This window comes from Dipteris shenzhenensis, chromosome 28 (assembly GCF_047967505.1).
Source record: "Dipteris shenzhenensis isolate YYH24624 ecotype China chromosome 28, Dip_SZ_1.0, whole genome shotgun sequence".
Lineage (NCBI taxonomy): Eukaryota > Viridiplantae > Streptophyta > Polypodiopsida > Gleicheniales > Dipteridaceae > Dipteris > Dipteris shenzhenensis.
Genome location: NC_141623.1, coordinates 33,251,525 through 33,261,237, shown reverse-complemented (window position 1 = coordinate 33,261,237; position 9,713 = coordinate 33,251,525).

Sequence of the window (9,713 nt, the reverse complement as noted above, 5' to 3'; positions counted from 1 at the left end):
GAACTTCAAAAGAAACTGTCAAATGCTGTAAGAGGTAGAGGCAGAGGTAGAGGAGGCCGATCTAGAGGCCATGGTAGAAATCAGAATACACAGCAAACTCAAGAAAACCAGTCCTTTGGAGAAGGGCGTGGTAACTCCAGAGGTAAGGGGAGCCAAAGAGGTCGTGGTGGATGGCAGAGAGGCCAAAATGCAAACAGCAATGTTGAATGACTATTGTGGTAAAATGGGTCATATGGCTAAAGACTGCTACTTAAAGCAGAATGACATTATGAATGGAAAATTGCAGCAAGGCAATTATGCATCCTCTAGTAGACAAGGTGATGACAGAAATGAACATTTGTTTATGGTGCAACACATGACCAATTCTGTGACAAGTGCAGAAGAAAGTAATGATGTCTGGTATGTTGACTCAGGTGCATCAAACCATGTGACAGGTCATGCAGAATGGATGCAAGATGCAAGGAAAATGGAGAAACTAGGATTTGCGGAGACTGGTGATGATACTGCACACCCTATTGTGCAGATTGGTAAAATTCCTTTGTCTATGCAGGATGGGAAAAAGAAATACCTCTCTGATGTATTTCATGTCCAGAATATCACCAAGAACCTGGTTTCTATTGGTCAAATGGTTGAGCAGGGCTTGGAAGTCAGATTTAATCCTCATGGATGCTTTGTTGAGGATATGAAAAATAACGATCGCTTGATAGCAAAAGGAAAGAAGAAGGGTAGGATGTTTATGTTGTTGAGATATCGAGCTCCACTCGCGATATGCCAGGGTGACCGTTGTGCATTTATGTCACCGACTTGTTAGCTGCAGATGCAGTTGGTACACTGCCCACAAATAATAGCTGGATGACAGCTATCCTTATCTACTCTAGGTTGTGGCTCAGTTAGTATGCCACCTTAGTTAGTTAAGTTTGGTTTGAGACCCACATATAGGGTTCTTCTATTTCTTTGTACTAGAGTTCTTTTGGCTTTCACAACTAAGAAGAGGAAAACTGTTTTCAGCCTCCACCTTTGTGTGTATTCCCCCATTGTGCATGTGAGAAAGCTGCAAGTGAGACTCCTTCCCTCTCTCCCACTATCTTCACATGGTATCAGAGCCTTGTTCGTGGTAAGGAGCTCAAGAAAGCAAACCAAGTTCGTGGTGTCTTGGTAAGAGGACCGGTGTTGCTTTCCTATTTTGAGTTTGGGAGCCAATCTCTGCAGGTAGCACAGTCAGAAGTGCAAGAGTGCACTGTCTCAAATTGAGATGCCCTTCGTGGTGTGGCGAGAGTGCAGTATATTTCGACGCCATTTTGGGGCCATTTCGAGGCCCATTTTGAAGGTGGAAGTTCTTCGCAGGCACTCAGAAAAAGGCCCTATTTTGGCTATGCGACCACTGCTCGGCTAGTCGGTGAAAAGTTTCCACAGAAGTTGCATCGTATGCCTGTGTGCAGAGATATTGGGAGTTGCAGAATCATGCTTGTTGCCTGTTGATGCAAAATCGTCACTAGGAAGTGACTGTGTGGTGAAATACCACTTTCGTCAGTTTTGCAGATCTGCCCGTGTGAGGCAAAAGTTGTGTTTTTTGCAGTGACAGAATATTTTGCAGTGCTCTGTAATGGCATCTGATTCTCTTTCACAGATTGTCACTGAAAAGCTTAACAAGAACAACTTCCAAGCATGGAAGTTTAGAATGACGAATTTCCTTATGGGAAAAGGCTATTAGGAGTTCATTACAGGAAATGAAGAAGAACCTGTTCTTCCTAATGTTCCCAATCAACAGGAAATGCAGGCATTTAAAGGATGGCATGAGAGAGCTAGAAAAGTTATGTACTTGCTGTCTATCAGTATTTCGGACTCTATGATTGTGCATATTCAGGATGCAAGTACGCCAAAGGAGGCATGGGATTTTGGCAAAAATGTATAGCACAAATACGCAAGCCAGGAAAATGCAGCTCAAACAGGAGCTGCACAATGTGCAGAGAGAAAATTTGAGCATAAATGACTACCACATGAAGGTGAAGAAAATTGCAGATGCACTTGCTTCCATTGGGTCACCAGTGGAAGATGATGATCTAGTTTCTGTGACCTTGAATGGTCTAGGAAAGGATTATGCACAGTTCCGGACATCCATTGCCGTCTGTGAAAAATTTCCTGATTTTGAAGAGTTGTTTGCTCTTCTAATTTTTGAAGAGCAAAGAAATGGGGGTGCATCTTCTTCAGGAGGAACTTCAAAAGAAACTGTCTTCTACTCAAATGCAGGCAGAGGTAGAGGAGGCCGATCTGCAGGCCGTGGTAGAAATTAGAATATGCAACAAACTCAAGAAAACCAATCCTATGCAGGAGGACATGGTAACTCTAGAGGCACGGGGAGCCAAAGAGGCCGTGGTGGATGGCAGAGAGGCCAAAATGCAAATAGCAATGTTGAATGCTACTATTGTGGTAAAATGGGTCATATGGCTAAGGACTGCTACAAAAAGCAGAATGACATTATGAATGGAAAATTGCAGCAAGGCAATTATGCATCTTCCAGTAGATAGGGTGATGACAGAAATGAGCATCTATTTATGGTGCAGCATATGACCAATTCTGTGACAAGTGCAGAAGAACAAAATGATGTGTGGTATGTTGACTCAAGTGCTTCAAACCACATGACAGGTCACGCAGAATGGATGTAGGATGCAAGGAAAATGGAAAAACTAGGATTTGTGGAGACTGGTGATGATACTGCACATCCTATTGTGCAGATTGGTAAAATTCCTTTGTCTATGCAGGATGGGAAAAAGAAATACCTGTCCGATGTATTTCATGTCCCGAACATCACCAAGAACCTGGTTTCTGTTGGTCAAATGATTGAGCAGGGCTTGCAGGTCAGATTTAATCCTCATGGATGCTTTGTTGAGGATATGAAAAATAACGATCGCTTGATAGCAAAAGGAAAGAAGAAGGGTAGGATGTTTACGTTGGATGCGGACATGCCTGAATTGAGTGCAGCAATGTTTGCACATGGGACCGGTGTAGTTGCAGATATTGATATCTGGCAAAAACGCATTGGTCATGTTAATATCCAGTGACTTAAATCAATGCAAGCCCAAATGATTGTTGTAGGATTGCCAAAATTCAAGGTTGCAGAAATGCACAAGGTTTGTGAAGCCTGTCAATTTGGGAAACAGGCAAGGAAACCTTTTCCTAGGCATGTTCAAGAGATTAAAAAGCCATTGGAATTAATCCACTCTGATGTGTGGACTACTAAAGCTGCATCTATTAGAGGCTGTCACTATTTTGTCACATTTATTGATGACTTATAGCAGAAAACTTTGGGTATATTTTATGAAAAAGAAAAGTGAAGTGTTTGGGCACTTCAAAACCTTTAAAGCTATGGTTGAAAAAGAAACAGGCCTGCAAATAAAATGCCTAAGGTCAGATGGAGGGGGAGAGTACCTCTCAAATGAGTTTGCAAGGTTCTTGCAGGAGCATGGTATAAAGCAGCAATATTCATGCAGTCATACCCCATAGCAAAATGGAATTGCAGAAAGGAAAAACACGCATATTGGAGAGGTATCTCAGGCCATGCTAAATGAAAAAGATCTACCAGATTATTATTGGGCTGAAGCAGTTGCTACAGCAGTTTATATAATGAACAGGACTCCCACTGCAGCAATACATGGCATGACGCCAGAGGAGATGCATACTCGTAGGAAACCAGACATTCCTCATTTGAAAATTTTTGGTTGCATTACCTATGTTCATGTGCCAGATGAGTTGAGGTCCAAGTTGGATCCAAAAGCTAAGAAGTGCATCTTTATTGGTTATTCTCTGCAGCAGAAAGGGTATAGATGCTATAACCCTTCTACACGTAAGTTCACAGTGAGCAGAGATGTTGTTTTTGATGAGATGAGCAGCTGGTATAAACCAATAAATGTAATGATTGATGTAGATGCACAAAATGGTAATGCTGCACAGAATTCACAACAGCAATCACAAAATATTAGTGGACCTGGAGTGTTCTCTAGCAGTGGTTCACATACTTTGCCATGGACAGGCAAATTGAGATCAGGAGAATCTCCTCAAAGCAATGCAGAGAGTGGTATGCAGGTATCACAAAAAGGAAAAGAGAAGGTAGATCAGCCCATGTTTGATGTGAATGCAGGTCACTCTTATGTGGATGGTGCATCCAGTGGCTCAGAACAGAGCATTGATGATGAGTTGGGTATTCCTTTTGTTGTTACACCTGGAGTAAGGAAGACCAGGGATGTTTTGAGAGAACCTGGAAGTGAGCCTATTTTGCGCAGGTCTACCAGGGTTAGGTATCTTGTGGATAGGCTAAAATATGATGGATTTACAGCCATTCACTATGCCTATATGGTCAAAGTGATACAGGAACCAGAACCCACTTCTTTTGAGCAAGCCATGGGAAATGAAAAATGGGAGAAAGCCATGGATGAAGAAATGGATGCCTTGGAAGCAAATGCTACATGGGAATTGGTGCCTTTGCCTAAAGACAAGAATGGAATTGGCTGTAAGTGGGTTTTTAAGATCAAGCACAATGCAGATGGTTCTATGAATAGATACAAGTCAAGATTAGTTGTCAAGGGGTATGCACAGACATATGGCATTGATTATGAAGAAACTTTCAGTCTGGTTGCAAGGATGGCAACCATAAGAGCAGCCATTGCTATGGCTGCATCAAAGGGATGGTCTTTACATCAGATGGATGTAAAGAATGCCTTCTTGCACGGTGATTTGCAAGAAGAGGTCTTTATGGAGCAGCCAGCAGGTTATGTTCATGCTATTCATCCTAAGTTTGTCTACAGGTTGAAGAAAGCCTTGTATGGCTTGAAGCAAGCACCTAGAGCATGGTTTGACAAGATAGGATAGTATCTTGTCACTATTGGCCTTCAAATTTCCAAGGCAGATTTCTCACTTTATGTGAGAAAAACAGAGAAAGGGATTATGCTGCTTGTCATTTATGTTGATGATTTGATCATCACAGGTGATAGTGATGAAGATATCCTTCATGTGGAAATGCTATTGAGGCAGAAGTTTGAGATGAAGGATTTGGGAGAGCTGCGTTATTTCTTGGGCATTGAGGTGATTAGATCACCAAGTGGGATACAGCTCTTGTAGAGGCAGTATGGATTGGACATGCTATCCAAATATGGGATGACAAGCTGTAAGCCTATTTCAGTTCCTTTGGAGTAGAATGTGAAGCTGAGCATAGATGCAGGTGAGCTTTTGGAAGACCCTACTATGTACAGACGCATAGTAGGAAGTTCGATTTATATGACTATTACCAGGCTAGATCTAAGCTTTGCTGTTGGATTGGTAAGTCAGTTTATGCAGGCTCCAAGGAAACCACATTTGGATGCGGCTAGACGCATACTCAGGTATGTGAAGTCCACATTGTAGTATGGACTATTTTATGAGGCTAGGGTTCAGATACAGTTGCATAGATACACTGATGCTAATTGGGCTGGTAGTATTTCTGATAGACGACCTACTAGTGGATATGTGTTCTCTTTTGGGAGTGCTGCAGTCACTTGGAGTAGCAAGAAATAGCCTACAGTTGCCTTGTCGAGCACAGAGGCTGAGTACAAGGGTGCAGCAATGGCTACATGTGAGGTAGCTTGGTTGCATAAGCTACTCTATGATATGCATCAGTCTACAGATGGGCCAGTTGTCATTTATTGTGACAACATGAGCAGCATACACTTGGAAAATAACCCAGTCTATCATGCTAGAACAAAGCACATTGAGGTGCATTATCACTATGTGCAGGAGAAGGTTTTACTAGGTCTTATTGATCTAGTTTATGTCAGCATAGAGGATCAGGTAGCTGACATATTCATGAAAGCATTGGGCACAGAGAGGCTGCGCAAGTTCAGAGACCTGCTTGGTGTGCAGGAATTGGGATTGAGCTCGAGGGGGAGTGTTGAGATATCGAGCTCCACTCGTGATATGCTAGGGTGACCGTTGTGCATTTATGTCACCGACTTGTTAGCTGCAGATGCGGTTGGTACACCGCCCATGAATAATAGCTGGATGACAGCTATCCTTATCTACTCTAGGTTGTGGCTCAGTTAGTATGCCACCTTAGTTAGTTGAGTTTGGTTTGAGACCCACATATAGGGTTCTTCTATTTCTTTGTACTAGAGTTCTTTTAGCTTTCACAACTAAGAAGAGGAAAACTGTTTTCAGCCTCCACCTTTGTGTGTATTCCCCCCATTGTGCATGTGAGAAAGCCGCAAGTGAGACTCCTTCCCTCTCTCCCACTATCTTCACATACGTTGGATGTGGACATGCTTGAATTGAGTGCAGCAATGTTTGCACATGGGACCGGTGTAGTTGCAGATATTGATATCTGGCATAAACGCATTGGTCATGTTAATGTACAATGACTTAAATCAATGCAGGCCCAAAATATTGTTGCAAGATTGCCTAAATTCAAGTTTGCAGAAATGCATAAGGTATGTGAAGCCTGTCAATTTGGAAAACATGCAAGGAAACCATTTCCTAGACATGTTCAAGAGAGTCAGATGCCATTGGAATTAATCCACTTTGATGTGTGGACTACTAAAGCTACATCTATTGGAGGCTATCATTACTTTGTCACTTTTATTGATGACTACAATAGAAAAGTTTGGGTGCATTTTATGAAAAAGAAAAGTGAAGTGTTTGGGAATTTCAAAGCTTTTAAAGCTATGGTTGAAAAAGAAATGGGCTTGCAAATTAAATGCCTAAGGTCAGATGGAGGGGGAGAGTACCTCTCAAATGAGTTTGCAAGGTTCTTGTAAGAGCATGGCATAAAGCAGCAATATTCATGCAGTCATACCCCACATCAAAATGGACTTGCAGAAAGGAAAAACAAGCATATTGGAGAGGTATCTTGGGCCATGCTAAATGAAAAATACCTACCAGATTATTATTGGGCTGAAGCAATTGCTATAGCAGCTTACATAATGAACAGGACTCCCACTACAGCAATACATGGCATGACGCCAGAGGAGATGTATACTGGTAGGAAACCAGATATTTCTTATTTGAAAATTTTTGGTTGCATTGCCTATGTTCATGTGTCAGATGAGTTGAGGTCCAAGTTGGATCCAAAAGTTGAGAAGTGCATCTTTATTGGTTATTCTCTACAGCAGAAAGGGTATAGATGCTATAATCCTTCTACTCGTAAGTTTACAATGAGCAGAGATGTTGTATTTGATGAGATGAGTAGCTGGTATAAACCAGTAAATGTGATTGATGTTGTAGATGCACAAAATGGTAATGCTGCACAGAATTCACGACAGCAATGACAAAATATTAGTGGACCTACAGTGTCCTCTAGCAGTGGTTCACATACTTCGCCATGGATAGGCAGATTGAGATCAAGAGAATCTCTTCAAAGCAATGCAGATAGTGGTATGCAAGTATCATGAAAAGGAAAAGAGAAGGTAGATCGGCCCATGTTTGATGTGATCGTAGGTCACTCTTATGTGGATGGTGAATCTAGTGGCTCAGAACACAGCATTGATGATGAGTTGGGTATTCCTTCTGTTGTTACACCTAGAGTAAGGAACACTAGGAATGTTTTGAGAGCACCTGGAAGTGAGCTATTTTGCAGAGGTCTACTAGAGCTAGGTATCCTGTGGATAGGCTAAAATATGATGGATTTACAGCCATTCACTATGCCTATATGGTCAAAGTGATACAGGAACCAGAACCCACTTCTTTTGAGCAAGCCACGGGAAAAGAAAAATGCGAGAAACCCATGCATGAAGAAATGGATGCCTTGGAAGCAAATGCTACATGGGAATTGGTGCCTTTGCCTAAAGACAAGAATGCAATTGGCTGTAGGTGGGTTTATAAGGTGAAGCACAATGCAAATGGTTTTGTGAACAGATACAAGGCAAGATTAGTTGTCAAGAGGTATGCACAAACATATGGGATTGATTATGAAGAAACAATTAGTCTGGTTGCAAGTATGGCAACCATAAGAGTAGTCATTGCTATGGCTGCATCAAAGGGATGGTCTTTACATAATATGGCTGTAAAGAATGCCTTCTTGCATGGTGATTTGCAAGAAGAGGTCTTTATGGTGCAGCCACCAGGTTATGTTCATGCTGTTTATCCTGAGTTTGTTTGCAAGTTGAAGAAAGCCTTGTATGGCTTGAAGCAAGCACCTAGAGCATGGTTTGACAAGATAGGACAGTATCTTGTCACTAATGGCTTTCAGATTTCCAAGGTAGATTTCTCACTTTATGTGAGAAAAACAGAGAAAGGTATTATGCTGCTCGTCATTTATGTTGATGATTTGATCATCACAGGTGATAGTGATGAAGATATCATTCATGTGAAAATGCTATTGAAGCAGAAGTTTGAGATGAAGGATTTGGGAGAGCTGCGTTAATTCTTGAGCATTGAAGTGATTAGATCACCAAGTGGGATATAGCTCTTGCAGAGGCAGTATAGATTGGACATGTTGTCCAAATATGGGATGACAGGTTATAAGCCTATTTCAGTTCCTTTGGAGCAGAATGTGAAGCTGAGTGTAGATGCAGGTGAGCTTCTAGAAGACCCTACTGTGTACAGGCGGATAGTAGGAAGTTTGATTTATATGACTATTACCAAGCTAGATTTGAGCTATGTTGTTGGATTGGTAAGTCAATTTATGCAGGCTCCAAGGAAACCGCATTTGGATGCGGCTAGATGCATACTCAGGTATGTGAAGTCCACATTACAGTATGGACTATTTTATGAGGCTGGCGTTTAGATACAGTTGCATGGATACACTGATGCTGATTGGGCTAGTAGTATTTCTGATAGACAATCTACCAATGGATATGTGTTCTCTTTTGGGAGTGCTGCAGTCACTTGGAGCAGTAAGAAACAGCCTACAGTTGCATTATCGAGCACAGAGCCTGAGTACAGGGGTGCAGCAATGGCTGCATGTGAGGTAGCTTGGATGCATAAGCTACTTTATGATATGCATCAGTCTACAGATGGGCCAGTTGTCATTTATTGTGACAACATGAGCAGTATACACTTGGCAAATAACCTAGTCTATCATGCTAGAACAAAGTACATTGAGGTGCATTATCACTATGTGCGGGAGAAGGGTTTACTAGGTCTTATTGATCTAGTTTATGTCAGCACAAAGGATCAAGTAGCTGACATATTCACGAAGGCATTGGGCGCAGAGAAGCTACGCAAGTTCAGAGACCTGCTTGGTGTGAAGGAATTGGGATTGAGCTCGAGGGGTAGTGTTGAGATATCGAGCTCCACTCGTGATATGCCAGGGTGACTGCTGTGCATTTATGTCATCGACTTGTTAGCTACAGATGGGGTTGGTACACCGCCCATGAATAATAGCTGGATGACAGCTATCCTTATGTACTCTAGTTCGTGGCTCAGTTAGTATGCCACTTTAGTTAGCTGAGTTTGGTTTGAGACCCACATACAGGGTTCTCCTATTTCTTTGTACTAGAGTTCTTTTGGCTTACACAACTAAGAAGAGGAAAACTATTTTCAGCCTCCACCTTTGTGTGTATTCCCCCATTGTGTATGTGAGAAAGCCACAAGTGAGACTCCTTCCTTCTCTCCCACTATCTTCACAATGTTTACATTGATGGACATGCATCGATTAATGTCATGAGTGAGAAGACCATGATAGATGCTAATTTAAAATACTCTAGTACTACCTCTCCTTATCGCATCAAATTGGCTGACAACACTAGGGT